Below are 23,304 nucleotides of genomic sequence, written 5' to 3'. Positions count from 1 at the left end.
TATTTGTACACACGCGTTCACAGCAGCATTATTCACAATAGCCAAATCAAAAGCTACTTAAGTGTCTGTAGACATATGAATGGGTAAATAAAATGTGGTATATACAAATAATGGAATATTATTCAGCTTTAAAAAGAAATTCTGACATGCTACAACATAGATGAACCTTAAAGACACTATGTTAACTGAAATAGCCAGTCACAAAAGAACAAACACTGTATGATTCCACTTATATGAGGTACCTAGAGTTGTCAAATTCATAAAAAAAATATATATAACAGTGACTGCCAGTTTTCCTCCAACATAAAAGGGCCTTGCACCCACAAGTAACAGAAGCTTAAAGCATCATGGGACATGGGCACAGTTACAGGTCTGGACCAGATGCCCATCACCCCCACATTCTTCTTGGTTTAGTCTAGCCAAATGCTCTTATTTCAGAAATATTCATGCAGATGCCACCTGATCTTTATGTGTTATCTTTTCTCAAGCCAGTTTGACACAAATGTAAGATCTTTTTAACTGTGCTATTTATTCTATTAGAATTTTAATTGTTTTGTTAATGTTCTAATTATAAAGTAATATAACTTGTAAGTGCTCTTAATCCTGTTTTCCCCTATAAATTGTTATTTTTATTTGTTTATTTTTGAGACAGAGTCTCACTCTGTTGCCCTCAGTGAAGTGCTATGGTGTCACAGCTCACAGCAACCTCCAACTCTTGGGCTTAAATGGTTCTCCTGACTCAGCCTCCCAAGTAGCTGGGACTACAGGTGCCCGCCACAACACTCAGCTATTTTTGTCGCAGTTGCCACTGCTGTTTTAGCTGGCCAGGGCAGGATTCAAATCCACCACCCTTGGTATATGGGGCCAGTACCCTGCCCACTAAGTCACAGGCGCCACCCCTAAATTGTTATTTTTTTTGGTACAAGATTTTGCAGAACCCGTGGTTTTTCAAGAATGCATATACCGGGCGGCACCTGTGGCTCAGTGAGTAGAGCACTGGCCCCATATACCAAGGGTGGTGGTTTCAAACCTGGCCCCAGCCAAACTGCAACAGAAAATACCCAGGCGTTGTGGCTGACACCTGTGCTCCCAGCTACTTGAAGGCTGAGGCAAGAGTATTGCCTAAGCCCAAGAGATGGAGGCTGCTGTGAGCTGTGATGTGACAGCACTCTACACCAAGGACAACAAAGTGAAACTCTGTCTCCAAAAAAAAAAAAAAAATACATATACCACAAAGTAACATTTAGGCTGACAGATTATGTTCAATCTCCACATTTTTTTCCTCTCAAAATAACTAACACCTCCAGAGATGGTTGGAAAGCTTTATAAAGTATGTGAAGTGCCAGGCACACAGAAAGAACCCAGCAAATAAATGGGTGTTTTAAAAAGTGCTGGTCATTTCTCTTTTGAAATGCTGATTAGATTTTCATCCACTCTTGATGATTCTTTGAATCTTCAGGGGCTCCTTATGAATATAATAATCTCTAGACTAAGGTACAGGAAAATTATTCTCCCAGCTATAAATTACCACAGTTTTCCACTCCTGATATACATATCACATTGCTTAGATTGATTTTGAAAATAAATGAACACCTTCATTTTAACTGATGTTATTACTCTATCACATTAATAGAATTCTGCCACATTTTAAAATTATTTTGTCTTACTTTTTACAAAGTATGTTTCAAGTCAAAGACCCCTTGCCCTCTTAAGACAATTTATAGCACCGTAGTCCTATCAGAATTAGTGCTGCTCTTAAGAAAATGTGACAATAGAGAGATGAAAGAAACCAGTATCAGCATGGCAAAATTATGTGGTGCTCACATAACTTACTGAAAGAATGAACAAACGAACACCCTTTTAGGTAGAAATTATCTTCCTACTTAATAAAGAGAAAATAATGGGTGGTGCCGGTGGCTCAAAGGAGCAGGGCGCCAGCCCCATATGCTGGAGGTAGTGGGTTCAAACCCAGCCCCTGGCCAAAAACAGCAAAAAAAAAAATAAATAGAAAATAACCTAATAAATATAGAACTACAATCCCAGTCCAGTCACCTGACTCTACTCTAAGTGTCAAGTTTTTAATCAACAATACAAAACTGGCTCGAGTTTGATAATTCTGGTTCTACCTTCATAGAATTTTTAAAAAGCTAAGTGCTTTCAAGCCAGACACAGTGGCTCAGGCCTATAATCCCAGCACTGTGGGAGGCCGACGTGGGTAGATGGCCTGAGCTCATGAGTTCCAGACCAGCCTGAGGTATAGTGAGACCCCATCTCTAAAAACAGCCAGGCATTGTGGTGGGCACCTGTAGTTCCAGCTACTTAGGAGGCTCAGGCAAGAGAGGCTAAGGCTAGTCTCCAATCTGTGAGCTCAGGCAATACACCTGCCTCGACCTCCCCAGTGCTGGGATTACAGGCGTGAGCCACTGTGCCTGGCTTCATCCACTACTTGAGCCCAAGAGTTAGAGGTTGCTGTGAGCTATGACACCATAGCAGCACTCTACCAGGGGTGACAAAGTGAGACTGCCTCAAAAAGGGGGGGGGGACTTTCTATTTTAATGTTGTTTAAATATATGCAGAAATGAAATTAGTATTAAACTCCTGTGTTTACTGTTCTTATATAACTATAAAACCAAAATACATTTATTCACTAAATATAAATAAAACTATTAATGTTAGTATCATGTGACAGATGGCAATGTATTACTGAATGCTGAAGCATGAGTTCCTTTGACTTTTGCATGGCTTATACCATCACCATCACATGCGAGAGGAGACTTAGGTCTCCTACTTCTACTTGAATTATTACATCACTCTGCACATATACTGTGCTGTGACATCATTTGCCCTTGGTACCAATACATCATCTGGTGTTAAGTGTGTGCCTCTGTTGTTCTCATTATCTCACAAATCAAATGGTACAACTGAGTACCAAGAAATTAGAAACACAAAGCTAATATAAGCAATGAAATGTGAGAGTTCTTGATTATGAGGCAATCACAGAGGTAGTACAAACTACGTGGTACTAATATTGAAGAATATCATAAAAATAGACTTGTTAAAACAAAACTTGAACATGAAAAGGCCACCAAAGAAGATACTTAGAAGACTAGAAACTTGCAAAGAAAGAGGAAGTCAAAGAATATTAATAACTGGAAATTAACTGCTCCAAATGTAGGAAATTCAACATCTAATCTCCTCTATAAAGCTGGTGAAGCCCACTGCTATCAGCAGAAAGGTCTTTTATTTTTTGTCCTACTAAGTCAAAAACCTATTTATTCCCTTTGTCACTGATATCTACTGGTTATAGTTCCACCCCGGAACAAAAATTTTGCATCCAACATCCACTACATTTTTTTTTTTTAAACAGTCTCACTTGATCACCCCTGGTAGAGTGCCATGGCGTCTTAGCTCACAGCAACCTCAAACTCTTGGGTTCAAGTGATTGTTGGCCTCAGCCTTCCAAGTAGCTGGAACTACAGGCACCTGCCACAACGCCTGGCTATTTTTTATAGACGGGGTCTCGCTCTGGCTCAGGCTAGTCGCCAACCTGTGAGCTAAGGCAATCCACTTGCCTCGACCTCCCCAGTTCTGGGATTACAGACCTGAGCCACCATGCCTGGCTTCATCCACTACCTTTTAAGCCTTCAAAATACTGAGATTTATTTATAGTGTTCATACTCCCTGCCATCTCTTTTCAAGAGAAAATACATTTTTGCTTAAATATCTCTTTAATAAATCCTTACAAAGGGTGTGAGGTCCCAATAAATTCCAGTCCCCAAATAATCTGCAAGTGAGCAATATTGACTTAAATTAGACTCAAGTCACATATCAAATGTCACAGAAGATATGCCTACTTATCAGTCTATTCTTTGCTGAGACGATAGTTTAAGATAAACAACTCGAAGTTACCTGTTAATAGCTTTTACCAATCTTTGTCAAAATCATCTAACATTTTTAAGACATTACTAATCTAATCATGAAATGCTGATTCAACAATAAAAACAAAGACCTCATTTTATTTACTCAACATTTTAGGCAAGGTTTTTTTTTTGAAACAGAGTCTCACTATGTCACCCTCAGTAGAGTGCTGCTGTGGCTCCTAGCTCACAGCAACCTCAAACTCTTGGGCTCAAAGTGATTCTCTTGCCTCAGTCTCCTGAGTAGCTGGGACTACAGGAACCTGCCACAACACCTGGCTATTTTTAGAAATGGGGTCTCACTCTGGCTAAAGGGCCCTTCTAACCACGTTTTATGAAAGAGCAAATAGGGCGGCACCCGTACTCAGTGGGTAGGGCACCAGCCACATACACCAGGGCTGGCAGGTTTGAACCTGGCCCCGGGCCTGTTAAACAATGACAACTGCAGCCAAAAAATAGCCGGGCATTGTGGTGGGCATCTGTAGTCCCAGCTACTTGGGACAAGAGAATCGCTTGAGCCTAAGAGTTTGAGGTTGCTGTGAGCCGTGATGCCATAGCACTCTACCAAGGGCGACATGAGACTGCCTCAAAAAAAAAAAAAAAAAAATCTAAGAAATAAATTAAAAATCTATAATTTACAATAGAGGATCACAATGTGAGCCCTAAGGAAAAAACATCTAAAGTAGATTGGGATCTACTGACGTATTTAAGATGAAATGCTGTCTAGGATATGCTTCAAAATGAAAGGGATAGGTAAAAAGAATTACTCATGCATTGAAAGCTGTTTGACGGGCACGTGAAGTTTACCTACATCAGTTATGTTTGATTTTTCCTTGGAAAAGGCATGAAGTAAATTAGATGAGGGTAGAGAGTATCTGCTAAAGGCTTCTCAGAAGAGGTAACATTTAAGCTGCTTCTTAAAGAACAAGTAGGAGGCAAACTAAGTTTGTGTGAGGATGAGGACAAGAAAGGACACAAAGAACAGTATGGAAAACCTAATACAGTCAATGGAATAGTAGTTACAAATAGCTCTACCTAAAGAACAGCACCAATCATCTCAGTTACCACTGATTGGCATATATAACCTGGTTTCTCCTATCTCTGGCCCTACCTTTGTTAAATTTTAACAAAGAAAATCTGGTCTACACAAAAGGTTCACTGATAAAACATATGCAATCATTTTAAAACAAATCATATATTCCTAAGGATATTCAAGGGTATCTCTATTTTTGCCCATTCCTTAAAATGTTTACACAGATAAAATCTGGCTAGAGGCTGCCTGGGGGAAAAATAATCTATGACAGAGATAATTTGTCTTGGTGATATTATTCAGTACCCACTCTGTGCCAAGCCCTGGAGAAACACTAAACAAAACTCAGTTTCTGCCCTTAAAGAATCTATAAACTTAAGAGTTTCCCCAAAGAGTAAGACAGCAAGTATATTCTTTAAGGTGCATTTACAAGTATGAATTCCACACAAAAAAGAATGATAGTTTAGACATTTACTGGGAAGCAGGAAAGAGTTCTGCAAGTGCAACAGATACAGAATTAATTTCTATAGACCCATTTTATTTTGAACTATTGAATCTGTCAGTAACAAAGACCTTCTCAAACATACCCTAAAGCTAAACACTCATAATTTAAAAAAATTATCCTGAATGTTTAACTCCCTTGTCACTAAATCAATTTAGTTTTTTTTTTAAAGTCTCTTGTTTGAGAGAATTCACTCAACTAGAGATCTGAGCTACTAAGAACCTGAGCTGCCTACTTGCCAAGCTTCAAATTTTATAGGCAAGGGTTAAATAGAAAAATGACCAATAAGTATATGAAAATATTCTAAACATCTTAAGATACAGGCAAATACAAATTTAAGCCATCATTAGATATTCCTAAACCACCACCAGAATGGCTAAAGTTAAAGTGACTGACTATATACTGTCAATAAAGAGTGTGACACATCTTACATCATACCAGTGGGAGTTTAAACTGGTACAACTCAGGAAATGTGTTTGGCACTATCTACTAAAGCTAATAAGCACACATAAACACTAAAAACCAGCAATTTCACTCCCGAGTCTATAAGAAAAGACCACAAAAATACATTACAATAATATTCATGGCAACACTATATTGGTGAAAACACTGTAAACAATCTGAATGCCCACCAACAGCAGAATGAATAAATAAATTGTGGTAAATTTCACACAATGAAATACTACACAGTAATAAATAAATTAGTGAAAGCATATAGTGAGCAAAAGCCAGGAACAAAAGCACATAGTGTATTACACACAAGAGTACATAGTGTATTATACCATTTATGTAAAATTCAAAATTAGATATAACTAAATTCATTGAAAGACAGTGGTCAGAGTATTTGTGTGAGGTGCTAGAAATATTCTATTTCTTGGGTGGTGATTATACAGATGTACACATTTGTGAAAATGTATTGAGCTATATGCCAAAGATTTGTGTATTTCATTGTATGCAAGTTATGTATCTCAGTTAAAGGAAAATTTAAGTAGATAGGCCACTCAAAAGATACTAAAACTTCTCTTGGTAGTCTAAAACACTGGTTCTCAAAGTGTGGACCAGAGATTCCTGAAGTCCCTGAGACCCTTTCAAGAGGTCAGAAGCTGGGAGCAATGGCTAGCACCTGTAATCCCAGCTACTCTAGAGGCTGAGATGGGAGGATTTAAGAAACCAGCCTGGGCAACATCATGAGACACTTTCTCTATACAACATTAAATACATAAAATAAAATAATTAGCCATGAGCAGTGGCAAGGCTGGTCCAGCTACTCTGGAGGATGGCTTGAAGCCAGGAGTTAGAGATCAGCTTGGGTGATAAAGTGAGACCTCATCTAAAAAAGGAAGGAAAAAAAAATTCAGAGATCAAAATTATTTTCATAATAATGAGATGTTGTTTGCCACCTTTACTGTTATTATCTCAGGTATACACTGGAGTTCTTCCAGAGGCTACATACTATATCATAAGAGACTGAAAGCAGAAGGAGAGAAAATCCAACTATTTTACAAATATTTACACTGACATGCAACAGGTTGTTAGTTCTTTTTTTGTCTTTTTTTTTTTGAGACAAAGTCTCATTATGTCGCCCTGGGTAGAGTGCCGTGGTGTCACAGCTCACAGTAACCTCAAACTCGGGCTTAAGCAATTCTCTTGCCTCAGCCTTCCAAGTAGCTGGGACTACAGGCACCCACCACAATGCCCAGCTTTTTTTTTTTTTTTTTTTGGTTGCAGTTGTCACTGCTGTTTAGCTGGCCCTGGCCGGATTCAAACCACCACCCTTGGTATATGTGGCTGGCTCCATAACCATTGCACTACAGGTGCCAAGCCAGGTTTTGTTACCTTTAAATGCCTATTCTTTAAACGTCTCAGTTTTAATTTCTAACACATTTTAATTTCTTTTTTTTATGGTTTGGTATTCATTGAGGGTACAAAGAATTAGGTTACATTGATTGCATTTGTTAAAGTTCCTCTTGTAATTGTGTCCCACCCCCAAGAGGTGTGCCATACACCATGACGCCCCATTCCCCTCCCGCTTCCCCTTTCCCCACTTGCTCATTCCCCTACTCTCACGTTGTACTAGCTTATCTACTGCCGTCATATTAGAATAGAGCACATCAGATTCTTGCTTCTCCATTTTTGTGATGTTTTACTAAGAATGTCTTCCCCTTTTAATTTCTAATACACTGAATGTTGACGGGTGTAACCCCACACATAAACAAAAGCTCCATGAGGTCTTCGATAATTTAAGAGTATAAAAGGGCTGGGTGCAGTGGCTCACGCCTGTAATCCTAGTACTCTAGAGGTGGGTGGATTGCTTGAGCTCAGTTGAAGACCAGCCTAAGCAAGAGCGAGACCCTGTCTCTAAAAAATAACCTGGCAATGTGGCAGGTGCCTGTAGTCCCAGCTACTGGGAGTTTGAGGCTAGTGAATCACTTGAGCCCAGGAGTATGAGGTTGCTGTGAGCTATGACACCTCTGCTCTCTACTCAAGATAACAAAGTGAAACTGTCTCAAAAAAAAAAAAAAAAAAAAAAGTATAAAAGCGTCCCAAAACAAAGAAGTTTGAGAAAGACTGGCCTAAGAAAAACAAAAACAAGCTGCTTTTCTAGTTCTCTTACAGTAATGAGAAACAAGGTATCAACATTTTCTGTGGGACCATCTGTGCCAGACAAAAATCACCGCTACTATATTTATCTGTGTATGTTCATCTTCAATTCAGAAAAATAATTTCCCCCTAAATACAGCATCATTTTCCCAAGCAGACTGCACCACTTTCTTAGCAGCAGTTATGTTCCTAAGCGTAAAGAAGACACCAGATAAAAACTTAACCAAACTTTAAGCTGCTCCTCCAACAAAGAAATTATACCCTTGGCTACCAAGTCTACAGTCCCTAAATTCACACTACAAGCTATTGGCCACGTGCAATTAACCCCAAAAATTCACACACACAGAAACAAAGAGGGAAGAGGCTCAAGTTGTACTATTCTTTTTTTTTTTTTTTTTGAGACAGAGCCTCAAGCTGTCCCCCTGGGTAGAGTGCCGTGACATTACAGCTCACAGCAACCTCCAACTCCTCGGCTCAAGCGAGTCTCCTGCCTCCGCCTCCCAAGTAGCTGGGACCACAGGCGCCCGCCACAACGCCCGGCTATTTTTTTGGTTGCAGCCGTCATTGTTGTTTGGCAGGTCCGGGCTGGGGATTCGAACCCGCCACCTTAGGTGTACGTGGCTAGCGCCTTAGCTGGTTGAGCTATAGGCGCTGAGCCAAGTTGTACTATTCTTCCATTTAGTTTTCTTTCAACAACGCCTTAACCATTAACCCTTTTTACCCTTTTCTATTACTTGAATTTTTTCTAGACTTGTTTTTCCCACATCTCTAGAGATAAACATAAAATTTAAGAACTTAAAGATAGCTTACATCATCTCTTGTCCAACACCTTAATTTTACAAACAAGAGTCATGAGGACCCAAGAGGTTAGCTAAGTTATTTAACACAGAGAATGGATTAACTGAAACTAAAATGCAGCCTTTCAGCCTTCAAGTCTAATATACTTCCACTGACAAGCCCATTCTCACTTAAAATATGAAGTTTTATTTTTTGAGATAGGGTTTTACTGTTTGTCCAGGGCAGAGTGCCATGGCATCATAGCTCACAGCAACCTCAAACTCCTGGGCTCAAGTTATCCTCTTACCTCGGCCTACCTGTAGCTGGGACTACAGGTGCCCCCCATGATGCCTGGCTCATTTTTCTATTTTTAGTAAAGACAGGCATTGGCTCTTGCTCAGCTGGTCTTCACCTCCTGAGCTCAAGTGATCCACCCACCTCGGCCTCCTAGTCAAAATATGAACAAATCAAACCACCTCTGAAATAGGAAGCAATGAAATTATAACTGTTTAAGCAGTAATAATATTCACCTATTTTTGTGTATCAAGCCATTTTAAAAGTTGTAAAATAACACCTACACAAACCAAGGAGAGCCTACAGTTAACTGCTCTCTGTATGCCAGATTCTAGTCCCGACAATCTTGGAGAAAGGAGATGCAGGGAGAAACACAGGTGCTTTGATAATCCACCCCATTTAAGTACAGTTGTTCTATAACCCAGATTTCTTTCTCTTCATGACCTTTCAACTGATCTCAACAGGCAGCAGTTCTCAGTGAGGAGAGGGAATTGGGGGTGGAAGAAAAAAGAGGTGTTTTGCCTTTTAGCTCTGTATTCCATTCTGTGACAGAAAAGCAAGTCAAATTAGTAGCACTTCCTCATACAATAGGGGTCCCATGGATCTCATGCCTTTATTCCATTCCCTAAATTATTTATCTTTCAGCACAACTGTTAAAATACTGTCTCAATTCCCCTATTACCCTACTCTCCTGCAACACATCCAACATACCATCAGAATTATCTTCCCAAATCAATCTAATGTCTCCTTTTACTTAAACCAGAAGGCCCACCTCATTATCCTAAAAACAAAACTTAAGTGCCCGTGGCATTCAAGGTCACCCCAAGGCTAAAAAAGTAGTTTGAGATCACACCTCCCATAAGCCCTTCTCCTCCCAATATCTCCAGTGTTCCTTCCATTCAACTCATTTTTCCTCTAAAAGCATTGCACTCTCATAATTCCGTTGCTCCATTTCAAGTAATAATTCTTAATTTTTTTGCCCAGGACACATTTGGCAATGTCTGAAGACGTTTTTAAGTTCGTCACAAGGAGAGGTGTATTATTGTTATCTTGTGGGTACAGGCCAGGAATGACTAGGTCAGCAGTCCATAAAGAGCCTGTGAAAGCGGTACCTACCTGTAATCCCTGCTATTTGGAAGGCTGAAGTGGGGAGGATTGCTTAAGCCCAAGAGTTCAAGACCAGCCAGGGAAATATATTGAGATCCCCATTTCAATAATTAAAAAAAAGGCCAGGCTCGGTGGCTCGCACCTGTTATCCAAGCAATGCCCAGATTGCTGAGCTCAGGTGTTTGAGACCAGCTGAGCAAGAACAAGGCCCCATCTCTACTAAAAATAGAAAAACTAGCTGGGCAATGCAGCAGGCACCTATAGTATCAGCTGCTCGGGAGGCTGAGAAGAGAGGATCCCCTGAGCCCAAGAGATTAAGGTGAGCTACAATGATGTCACAGCGCACCCTACTCAGAGTAACAGAGACTCTGTTTCGAAAGGATAAAAAGAATTACCTGGCTCAAACTCTCAATAGTATTGAGGTTAAGAAACCCAGAACTTCCTGCTCTAATAAGGCCATCAAAATAGTACAATTTTGTACACAAGCAAACCTCAACCAAATCCAAATTGAATGATTTCATTTTTTTTTTTTTTTGAGACAGAGTCTTACTATGTCACCCTTGGTAGAGTGCCGTGCTGTCACAACTCATAGCAACCTCAAACTCTTGGGCTCAAGTGATTCTCTTGCCCCAGCCTCCCAAGTAGCCAGCACTACAGGTGCCCACCACGATGCCCAGTTATTTTTAGAGACAAGGTCTCCCTCTGGCTCAGGCTGGTCTGAACTTGTAAGCTCAAGCAAACCATGTACCTTGGCCTCCCAGAGTGCTAGGATTACTGGCATGAGCCACCTTGCCCAGCCATATTTCATCTCTTTTACCATTACCTTTTTCACATCTTTATTTGATGGAGCTTTTATGGCACAGTGTAATTGTCTGTCTTACCCCTAAGACCTTACCATCTTGAAAGTAGAGGCTGAGCATCCCAAAACATCCCAATATCTAAAAACATTCAAGGGCTGACATGATGCTCTGAAGAAATGCTCAATGGAGCATTTTAGGTTTCAGATTAGGGACACTTAAAACAGTAAGTATTCCAAATATTTCACAACTCAAAATACATCCCAAATCTCAAATACTTCTGCTTCCAAGTATTCCAGACAACAGATACTCAACTTGTATGAAATGAATAAATTTAATCCAATCATCATAGTAAGATAGCAATCACCCAATCATTTTATGTTTTCATCAACTTTCCCTGGTTGGTAGTTATGACTGTAACCTCTTGGCTGAAATTAAGAGTTCTTTACTATCCAATACTCTCTTTCTCAATCAGGTTGAGAGAAGTTCTTACTACCAACAAAGGACCATATGTAGAAACCATCAAGACAGCCTCAGGAAACTTTCCAGAGCTACCTTCACAAAGACTGTTTCTAGAGAAAAAAAAGGTAGCAGAGAGCATTAAGGCAGGCCCAAACAGAAGAAGAGGAACTACCCAAGTTCAGAAAATGTAAAGACCACCTCCAACTGGAGAGAATCAGAAAATATTTCATTAAGATAACATGTGAGCTAGGCACTGCAGGCTAGATAAAAAGTGAAGATGTGCTCTGAAGTCAAGTCACTGGAATAGGAAAGGCTTAAGCACTCGTGTCAACTAAGGATAGTTTGATTAGGTGAGAGACTAAGAATTAACCTTGCAGAAGTAGACTGGAAACTGTCAAAATAATCTTGTTCTAGCAGAACTGGGATGGTAAGAGTTTTGAGCAGTATTTGGAGAGAGCAGGAAGAAAAGGATGAACACTTGAGGAATGTGACTCTTACGGCTCTGTAGCTAAATGGAAGCCAAAGAATCTTCCCATGATTCTTTCACTGACATGATTCCCCTTCCCATGATGCACTGATAATTAAAGTAATCCTCAGCTGACATTTATATAGGTCAGATGAGGACATGCACTGACGTCAAACAAAAAATACACCTGTAGACATTACATTAAGTTCCTCCTCTAACCTTAGGTTTGGCCCCCAAATCCCTCTTGCTCCACCTCAACAAGCTCCCAGTCAGTGACATATATTTACAAAAGACACAATAAACAGACACACACACTGATTAAGTGAGATTTTTCTATACTTATTTTCATGTGTCTGGACAAATGCTATATATAGCCAGTATCCTCCCGTTTCATATATAATGCATTCCTGAAAATGTGACTAAAGTAGAACATTTCATAAAATACTTCAAGCAAAAGAGTCACGTGTTTTTAAGTGGCTTTTCCTCCACTTCCTAGTGGGGAAGGTGCGGGCAGGTATTATAAAATTCCTAATTATCTTCACTTTTCAAATATAAGCTTTATTACACATTTGTTGTACTTAATTTCCTATTTCATTTACCACTGAAGTCAACAGACAGAACCAATAAGCACAACCTAACCCAGTAAAGTTTAAGATCCATATCCCTAATCAGTTCCCACTGTCTCAAGGATATTAGAATCTCGAAGTGATGAACTTTTACTGGGTTTTTTTTTTTTTTTTTTTTGCAGTTTTTGGCCAGGCCTAGGCCTGAACCCCCCACCTCTGGCATATGGGGCCTGCACCCTACTCCTTTGAGCCATAGGTGCCGCCGGTACTGTTTTCTTTTCTACTTTTTTTTTGAGACACAGCCTCAACCTAAGGCTGCCCTGGGTAGAGAGCTATGACATCACAGCTCACAGCAACCTCCAACTCCTAGGCTTAAGTGATTCTCTTGCCTCAGCCTCCCAAGTAGCTTAGACTACAGGCACCCGCCACAAGGCGTGGCTATTTTTTGGTTGTAGTTGTCATTGTTTGGCAGGCCCAGGCTGGATTTGAACCCACCAGCTCTGGTGTACGTGGCTGGCACCTTAGCGGCTTGAGCTACAGGTGCCAAGCCTTTTCTACTCATTTTTATAAAAGGGTAAGATATATCTGAGCCTGCACATAAACACATAAGCAAAGCTGTTCTCAGACTAGCAGGACTACCCTGCAATTAAAAAAAAACTTCCATCAGCCAATTCACAGAATTCCAAACTTAAAGAAGACAGGTTCAAGATTGTTTACATATAGTGTACAGGCTTCACGTGGTGGCTCACATCTGTAATCCTAGCACTCTGGGAGGCAGAGGCAGGTGGATTGCTTGAGCTAATGAGTTCAAGACAGCCTGAGCAAGAGCGAGACCCTGCTCTACTAAAAACAGAAAAAAACAACTAGCCAGACATTGTGGTGGGCACCTGTAGTTCCACCTACCCAGGAAGCTGAGGCAAGAGGATCTCATCTTGAGCCCAAAGACTGAGGGTGCTGTGAGCTATAATGACGCCATGGCACTCTACCCAGGGTGACAGAATGTTTATTTGATGTCTTGAGAACAAACATATAGTATATGAAGTGCGGCTGGAGCAGTGGCTCAGTACTCCCAGCACTCTGGGAGGCTGAGGAGGAAGGATTACTTGAGATCAAGAGTTTGAGACCAGTCTGGGTAACACTGCAAGACCCAATCGCCACGAAAATTTTAAAAATTAGCTAGGCATAGTGATACACACCTGTAGTCCCAGCTACTCCAGAAGCTGAAGCAGAAGGATCTCTTGAACTTTGGGGTTTCAGGCTGCAGTGAGCTATGATGTCACTGCACTGTACCAGGGGCAATAGAAAGAAACCTTGTCTCCATAAAAACAAAAACAAAAACAAAAAAAGGAAGGGGGGAAACCAATGCCATACCATAACTCTGAGAAGGTATTTGATGATAATGAACAAGTTTGAGATACATATTATTGCATGTATATGTAAATACAGTATATATAACATGGGAGGGGATCCCAGTCTTTTTTGTTTTTTGACAGTCTCAAACTGTCACCCTGGGTAGAGTGCCATGGCGTCACAGCTCACAGCAACCTCAAACTCTTGGGCTCAAGTGATCCTCTTGCCTCATCCTCCCAAGTAGCTGGGGCTACAGGCGCCCGCCACAACGCCTGGCTATTTTTGTTGTTGTTGCTGTTGTAATTGCCATTGTTTTAGCTGGCCCAGGCCAGGTTCGAACCTGCCAGCCTCTATATGTGGTTGGCGCCCTACCCACTGAGCTACGGGCACTTTTTTTTTTTTTTAAACAGTCTATGTTGCCCTTGGTAGAGTACCGTGGTGTCACAGCTCACAGCAACCTCAAACTCTTGGGCTTAAGTGATTCTCTTGCCTCAGTCTCTCAAGTAGCCGAGACTACAGGCACCCACCAATTTTTTTTGTTGCAGTTGTCATCACTGTTTAGCAGCCCCTGTGTATGTGGCCAGCACCCTAACCACTGAGCATGGGTGCTGAATGGAAGTCATTTTTTACCTATTAATCTAATGTTTGAACTTTTCACAAGTTTGTGCTTGAGTCTGGAATTTTTAGCAGTGTGACTGACAAAACTCAAGCAAGTATATTGTGGTCTAATAGTAGAAAACAAAATACAAAGGGTCTTAGATCTCCCCTTTCTCTAAAATGAATTGCAAAATATCCCTAGTTACGCATCAGATTCACCTACTGATTTTCTTTTAACACCCAGTTCCTGCCCCAAATCTACTCAATTACAATCTCTAGAAAGATGCAGGCAAATATATCTTGAATAATAAGCTCTACGGACGATTCTGATACATAGATGAGGTAGAAAATAACTGTTAGGCAGTCATCAAGAATAAAAGTAGAAACACATTTACTGCTAATATATGTACATGTATGTATGTTGAACCCCACAGGACTTAGCACAGGTATGTGAAGAATTAATTTTGGTAAAATGCCTCACTCTAAAAACATACTTCTTCATAGCTTACTCCTTAAAAGTTTATTACAAAGGTCATCACTAATTTATTTTATTTTTTAAAGAGTCAGGAGTCTCATTATGTTGCCCAAATAGGCTTGTTTTGAACTCCTGGGCTTAAGCAAACCTCCCTCCACAGCCTCCTGAGTAGATGAACTTTAGGCACACCCAGTTAATGGTCATCACTTTATAACCCATAGTAATAACTGAATGATAAACTCAAGCTCCAATATACATAAATGTCAGAAATTCCATGAAGTTTTTTCCTTTACAATAATTACATAAACTTTAACGATCAATTAAATCTCATTTTCCATGATATAATTTAGCAAAAAGATCTTTGAGAAATCTTGTGCCTCATTAAGGCGGCTCATTGATTCTACTACAATATACTTAGTGCAGGCTTCCCTGCCATCCCATATAGAATGTAGCCCAAAGGACAAAGGGGATTAAGAGACAAACACCAAATAAACCATCCACAAAACAATTATCAAGCAATGCTACAAAACTGCAAAATTCAAAACCCTTAGTGTTGAAAACTTTTTGTGAAAATTAAACTGATTTTAACCTAAGTCAGGCCAGGAGTAGCAGCTCACATCTGTAATCCTAACATTCTGGGAGGCTGAGGAAGGAGGATCCCATTGAGCAGGCGTCCTCAAACTGCGGCCCGCCCAGTGTTTTTGCCGCCGCTGCCTGTCCTGCTTAGCAGTCAACTCATCCCAAGGCCCGCAGTCCGGCCCTCCAACCGTCTGAGGGATAGTGAACTGGCCCCCTGTTTAAAAAGTCTGAAGACTCCTGCCATTGAGTTTGAGACCAGTCTGAACAAAATCAATATCCCCTCCATTCTCTATTAAAAATAAGAAAAATTAGCTAAGAGCTGTGGCAAGCACCTGTATTCCCCACTACACAAAAGGCTGAGGCAGGAGGATCCCTTGAGCCCAAGAGTTTAAGGCTGCTGTGAGTTAGGCTGAAGCCACTGCACTCTAGCCTGGACAACAGAAGACGACTGAGGGGCAGGGGGAATCCAAGGCAAATATTGAGTTCTCAAATTGAGATAGAACTTCATGATACTAAATGTTCACTTAAGGGATGACAATTTACTGGGAGACAAATGCCTGGCTTTTACATCTTTTAGGAATGTTAAATTGCTTACCATTATTTTAGTCATGTCATAAACCTATGAACTTTAACATGCTGGGAGACATATGGAAGGGGAGGAATCTATTTGCTACAAAGCTTCAATAGCTCCCCTTGGGCAAACAAGACAGTTCTCAAATTGCAGACTATTATGACACTTAAAAACTATACTAAACCTAAAGCTAATCTGGTTCAAGAAACAAATCAGAGTTCTAAATGTTTTTTAAAAATATTATCAGTGTCCTTTCATTAACACAGCACACTAGCTGAAATTGAGCCGGACAGACCTCAGTCTCTCATATGTACAATGGAAATAACACTGTCTACATGAGGTAGTAAATAGAGAATGCTTAACAGTGCTGACATATAATTAACGTTCAACAAATGACAACTATGCTAATTGAAAACAATTGAGAAAAAAACATTTTCTTATTTACCTACTTTTAAGTTATAATAACATGCTAAAATAACCCAATGTTTTTGAACTCTGCATGCAAGAATCAGCTGCAATGCTTTAAAAATATAACTTTGAACAGGCCTCATGTATCATTCCAATTAATCTTACAGGATAGGATCCAGAGACCAGTACTTTTTTTTTTTAAACTCCCCCAAGTGATTCTAATGTGCAGTCAGGGCTGGGGTCCAATACATTTTCCCAAATACGTTTGATTCTATGTTAAAATAATACAAGAACTTAAGCAATAAATATGACTTTCAAAGATACAGCTCCTAAAAACCCAAATACAAACTAAAATCCTGTTTCTCTATTTTGGGAAAATAAAACAAAATCCTGTTTCTCTATTTTGGGAAAATAAAACTTCAAAATTCAGAAAACATACAGATAGGAAATATTCTTTTAGAATTAAAAACCAACTCACTCAACCCCAAGACTCACCCCACAGTTTATTGTCCAAAAGTCTTACAAAAGGATTAATACTTTAATGAGTACTCCGATACATGTCAGATAACTTTCTTTAATCAGTTTTAAACAAGATTTGTTTCATAAATTCTGAAAGTAAAAAGACATTAAAAATCAAAAAATAAGCTAAAAGAAAGCTTGTGTATGTCCAACTTATCAAGAACTGGATGACTGGCAAATTCAAACATTCACTTTCTCAAAACGATAAGCAAGATTATCAATGCTATGTTGAAGAAAAATTATCTCTGAAGGGATATTCAAGAAATCTCTGATCTTAAAATACCAGAAAATGTATTTCGAAATTCTGCAAGAAAAAAGATCCAAAGTAAATCCTACTTGAGCATTCCATAGATAAAACAAGAACTGTGGAACACCAAGAAATTTCAATAATTTGGTGAAAAGTTAAGATCTACCCTTCGAAGTTACTTTCTGAGTTAAACTACCTTTCTTACCTGTACTGTTCTCCTGCTGTTATCCCCTCCAGAAATTCTCTCAGAAACTACCAAGGTCAGCAAACAAAAGAAAACTCTAGACATTAAGAATCACAACAGTTAAATGTTCATGCGAAAACTATTTGGGATAGAATAAAATCTATATAGTTCAAAAGTCTTATTTTTAAATTAGAGACATCAAACCAATTCTAAACGTAAATACTTTGGGCTTTCACTTTCCAAATACCGAAACAATAAAGTTTAAAAGGTTAAAGTTACAAATACGACAAAGTATGTGAGTTTAAAACTTGAATAAAATGCTGACATCTTTTTTGTATATTTAATACATAAACCTTTAAGAATTTGGAAGGCATTCGCTGAAACCAAAATGGCAGCCCAGTGAATCAGTAGAACAGTGAGATCTAAAGGAGAGTTTGTAGTCTCTATTTTTAAGTTCAAGTGTACTGGTTAAGAAAGCCAAGCTAGTCATGATTAAGGAGGCCTTATCTCAAGGGTAGACAATGAACTCCTGGAGGGTTGAGTACCTGCTGGGAAGTTTCCCAGTCAACGCACCCCAAATCAGTCTTCCTCAAAAGTAAAAGTACACAAACGTTAGGTAGAGTTAAGGGACTTACGGGCTTCCAGGTAAAGAATGCTAAAAATATTTCTCTCCTCCCCAAATAAAGCATGAATATTTAGCCTACACCTACAACCCACCCATTTAAATTCAAAGACAACCTGAAACAATTGTACACACCTGTAAACTGCACCGCGCAAAATTCAATTAACGTTATAACTATGGAACTTCCAAAAAAGCAACATGCTTAATTTCAGCAGGTTCTCCTGGAAATTTTAAAAATTTCCATGTTAAGTTCCACTCGCTACAGAAACCCCTACAAATAATAAAAAAAAACACGCCCGCTCCCTAACTCTTTAACTTTGTATTTTCACAATGAATGAAAAATTAGCCATTTATCAAACCTGAAGCCTCCCATCACCAGAATCCGAAGACTTTGTCACTAACAAACTCGCACACGCTAATATTTTTTGCAGAAACAGTTAAAAATAGAAAGGTGGTTGGTCCAAGCTAGCTTGAAAGCGATGTCTGCATTCAAAACATCTTGTCGCGGCTTTGGCACTCGGCAAATTAAGGGGGGCGAAGGAGGTGTGCGAGGTCGATAACCCGGCTCAGACTCCAGCTCACAGCCGAGGAGAAACTGCGGGTTATCGCGGAGGGTGGGGGGAGGCGGACAAGTCATCAGGCCTGATAGCCCGGCGCAGCCGAGGCCTAGCTCTACAGCTCCAAATCACTCCACCTCAGTAATGGCGTTTGGTGTCAAGTAGAAACAGACTGAGGAGAAAAACGGCCGCGAGCCCGCGGAGTGCGGGGCTTCAAGGGCCGGGGGAGCTGAGCCCCCAGCACCGACCCAACCCCCGAGTGCGGCTGGGGGCGCCGCATGCCGCGCCCGGAGACTCCATCCTCCCACTCGGCCCCAGACAGGACGGAAAGGGGGAGGAGGGGGAGGGACGGAGCCGTCAGCCATTTTCCCTTACAGTCCAAAACACACAGACACGCTCCCGGGACGCCGGCTCCGCGCGGAACAGAGCCTCGCGCGCCCTCCCTGCCCGCGGCGGAAGATGAGACATGGTGAGGCCCCGGGCCGGACCGGCGGCCACCGAGGGAGTCATTTCTCTCTCTCTCTCACTCACACACACACACACCCCTCGCCCTCCTCCCCTCACCCACATCCAGCTGTTGGCCCTGGAAAGGCGCGTCGCCCCGGCGCAGCTGGCTACTCACCGCACCACACAGGCGTCTTCCTCAGAACCAGGGCACGCGGAGGCGGGAGACAGCAGAAAACAGCAAGGCTCGGTCCGGGGACAAGGCCTACCCCGGGTGCATCCCAGGCCCGGGGTAACGGGCGACAAAGTGTTATCGAGAGGCTGTGGTGGCTGGGTTCGAGGATAAGGGCCTAAAAACGAGGGTGCTACACACGGGCGATGGAATTGTCTCTACACTGCGCCTGCCTCCTACTCCTCCTTGGCCGGCGGCGGCCCTCTTTCCCCTTCTCCCCTCGGGCTGGAGCTCTTGCCGAGCTCAGACGGGCTCCAGGCGGTGCGTTTCTCCTGCGTCACCTTCTCCGGTTCCTCCTCCTGTACAGCAGCTTCACCTTCCCCTAGTCGCCACCTCAGTCCCCGTTCCGGGCCTGGGCGCTTTGCAGCAACTCGTTCCTCGCTCCCGGCGCCGAACCCAGCACCGGGCGCTAAAGCGGCCGCCTCCCGGGAGAGAGGCGGCAGCAGCGGACTCCCGCGAGGCCCGAGAACTGTGCAAGGCGGGGAGGGGCTCGGAGCGGCAGAGGCCCGGACGGGCCGGCTGCGGAGAGGTTGCGGCTCCGGCGGCGGCGGAGACTAGCTTCCGCAGCCGCGGATGCCCGTCCTCGTCAATATGGCGGATCCGGCAAACGAAAAAAAAAATACCGCTCGGCCAGTGGCGGTGGCGGCGGTAGCGGCGGCGGCAGCAGACTCCCACTAGCCCCACTGCCGCCCAAGGCCCAAGTTTCTCCGCCCCCGCCAGGCCCCGCCCCTTACAGATCCCGCCCCTGGGCCCTCCCCCGGCTCCTGCCCAGCCCCCTCTCGCTCAGCTGGCCCCTCTTCCCCCCTCCACCTCGGGCCCTGGAGGCAGGAAGAGTGGCGAGCCGCCGGGGGGATCGGGCGCCAGACGCCTGGAACCCCGAGAGCGAGGGTGGGGGAGGGGAAGACAATGCGGTAAAGATTGTTCACGCAGTACCGTTTCTTCCGGCCAGCCCCTTCAGGGTCATGCCACGGCCAGAAACTCTAACCTACTCCTCAGTCCCGGAGTGAGGGCAGAGATGGCAAGAGGACCGACCCAAGTGGGGGAAGGGAGGCCGAAGAAGATCTGGCCTGCCACGCCGGAAAAACGGCTGATTGGTGTGGACTAGTAGGGTGTGTGGCCAGGATAGGGTTAATCGCGTGAGCCTCAGCCGCGTCGCTCCTAGTTTGACTTGGGCCGCTTGTTTTTGTTCCATTGTGAATCGTGGCCCGGCCGACGAGTGCCCGGATGATGATGTCACCGGCCTCCCCCTTTTCCGGGATGGGGGGGGCGGAAAGAGAACTAGGGACCACGCGCTGGGCAGGTGTATCCGCGGAGCCTGGGGGTCCCAGCGGCGCAGTTGACCCGCGTTACGTGCCGCGCGAGCTGGCTGGGCCACGGGGTGACGGCGGCAGTGCTAAGTCCCCCGGACCAGGCCACCTGCTCGGCGCCGATATGGGGAAGGCGTGGCTATCTCCTGCGGCGGGAGGAGGGGGCGTTGGAAATGGGGGCCTTCTCCCCACCCCATGAGGGAGGTGCTCTGAGAAACTAATTCACACGATCCTGCAGCATCAGTACATGAAAGCATTTAGGCGTCCTTACAGCCTGTAACCATAAGGAGCCTGAAAACAGTACAGCAAAAAAAATTATATAGTGCTCCAGACAGCATAGTGACTAGGCCATACGAAACATAGCGAGGTTGGCCTCTGCTGCCAAATCGTGTGCACGATTCAGTGTTGGAACCCGGAAGGGCCATGTCAACTATGTCGTGGACTACTTTCTATATGTTTATATATTCCAAAGTGTAAGCCGCACAGGAAAAATTTATGGGGTGCTTTGAACAATTCTCTACAGTCTACTAAGGCTACACAAATGAAGAAGAGGAAGTAAATGCAGTTCCTAATTTACCACAGATTTCCCTTTGACTTAAAAGTATCAATGGGCACTAAAACTGCATGCAAAATCATAATAAAATCCTATGAAACAAAATCTATTATATTTCGTATAGAACGGGGTTAAATTTCGTTATGCTATAATTACATTAGTTTATAACAAAGGATTGTTAAAATGGAATCCAAACTAAGGTAACACAGCGCATTACTCATCTTTTTTGAAATTTTTTAAACCATTTCTGTATTTAGTACTAGACTGCTTACAAAGTTTGCACCACAAAATTAATAGGAACTCTTGGCACATGTTATCTTATTTTTATAGTTATGTCCACAAATTGCCTCCCCCTACCTACTAGCTTATGGGCTCCTACAGAGTAGACACTACCACCCATGTACACTGTAGGCTTGCTCAGCACATGGTGGTTTTATTTAATCCTCAAACTCCCCTGAAGTAGCCAGACATATATTGCTATCTTTGATGTTAGATAGGGGAACAGAAAAAGTTCTGTTTCTATCACAGTCTTCTAACCCTATAAAAAGAGCACCTGCACCATTAACAAGGATGTCCACTCTCACCAATTCTATTGAACACTGCACTTGTGGTTCTAGCCAGAGCCGGAAAAAGAAATGAAAACCATCCAGATAAGAAAGGCACAATTAAACTGTCTCTACTTGCACATGACATGATCTTATATATAGAAAAATCCAGGGGGAGCCACTATAAAAACCTATTAAAACTAATAAGTAAGTTTAGCAAGGTTGCAAGATGTAAGAACAATATCTTTTTTTTTTTTTAAGAGACAGTCTCACTTTATCGCCCTCAGTAGAGTGCTGTAGCATCATGGCTCACAGCAACCTCTAGCTCCTGGGCTTAGGCAATTCTCTTGCCTTAGCCTCCCAAGTAGCTGCGACTACAGGTGCCTGCCAAAACACCCAGCTATTTTTTATTGCAGTTTGGCTGGAACTGGGTTTGAACCGACCATCCTTGGTATATGGGGCCAGCGCCCCACTCACTGAGCCACAGGTGCTGCCCAATAACAATATCTTATTTTATCTTTCTTTTGAGACAGAGTCTTACTCTGTTGCCCTGGGTAGAGTGTCGTGGTGTCATACAACAATATTTTTAAATCAATTATATTTTTATACACTAGCAATAAACAATCTGAAAACAAAATTAAGAAAATTCTATTTATAATAATGTTAAAAAGAATAAAATATGAATAAACTTAACAGAAATGCAAGACTTGCACACTGAACACTACAAAGTATTGTCTTTAATGACCCAAATAAATGATAAAACATCCCACGCTCAAGGATTAAAAGACTTAATACTATTAAGACAGCAATACTCTTACAAGGGTACAAGAGAATCTTTCTAAAAGCAGAGTATGAACGTTTTAACTCAATAACTAAGAAAATGACATGAAGGTTATGTTAACCAGTTTGATGAGAGTATTTCAAAATGTGTATGAAAACAGCACGCTGTACCCCATGATTGCATTAATGTACACAGTTATGCTATAAGAAATTAAAAAAATAAATAAATAAATAAATGGAAAAAAAAAGACAGCAATACTCCTCAATTTGACTCTGCAATCCCTGTCAAAATCCCAGCAGGCTGTTTTTTCTGTTTGTTTTTTTGGCAGAAATTGACAAGATGATGCTAAAATTCATGTGGATAATCAAGGAACTTCTCCAATAGCCAAAACAATCTTTAAAAAGGAGGACAAAATTGGAGGGCTCCTATATACTACTAATTTCAAAACTTACTACAAAGCTACACTGCATAAGAAGTATATACACCAATGGAATAGAATAGAAAGCCCAGAAATAACCCTTAACATACACCAATGGAATAGAACAGAGAGCCCAGAAATAACCCTTAACATACACAAGTGGTCAGGTGATTTTCAACAAGGGTAACAAGACCATACAATAGGGAAAGGACAGTCTTTTCAACAAATGGTGCATATATACATATGTGTGCGGAAAAGCAATGAATTCGGACATTTACCTCACATCACATAAAAAAATTGACTCCAAATGAATCAAACACTCATAAGACATAAACTATAAAATTCTTAAATTATACGGGGACAGCGTCACCACATTGTATTTGGCAATAATTTCTT

The 23,304-nt window shown here is 41.8% G+C and overlaps 1 protein-coding gene across 5 annotated transcripts in view; it reads right to left on the bottom strand.

The window, feature by feature from the left end:
• The window catches only part of USP9X (ubiquitin specific peptidase 9, X-linked), a 135,066-nt gene extending 115,116 nt beyond the window's left edge, over positions 1 to 19,950 (bottom strand). For all 5 annotated transcript variants that reach the window (XM_023519134.1, XM_023519135.1, XM_023519137.1 and 2 more), the window contains exon 1: positions 19,251 to 19,950. The gene's annotated coding sequence lies outside the window, so the exon portion shown is untranslated. The remainder of the gene's footprint in view (positions 1 to 19,250) is intronic.
• Positions 19,951 to 23,304: the final 3,354 nt, after the last annotated feature.

Source organism: Otolemur garnettii, unplaced genomic scaffold (genome assembly GCF_000181295.1).
Source record: "Otolemur garnettii isolate 467f Iridium unplaced genomic scaffold, OtoGar3 scaffold00158, whole genome shotgun sequence".
In the NCBI taxonomy this organism is placed as follows: Eukaryota; Metazoa; Chordata; class Mammalia; order Primates; family Galagidae; genus Otolemur; species Otolemur garnettii.
Note: the sequence above shows the minus strand (reverse complement) of the source record. Positions and strands in the feature narration are given on the sequence as shown.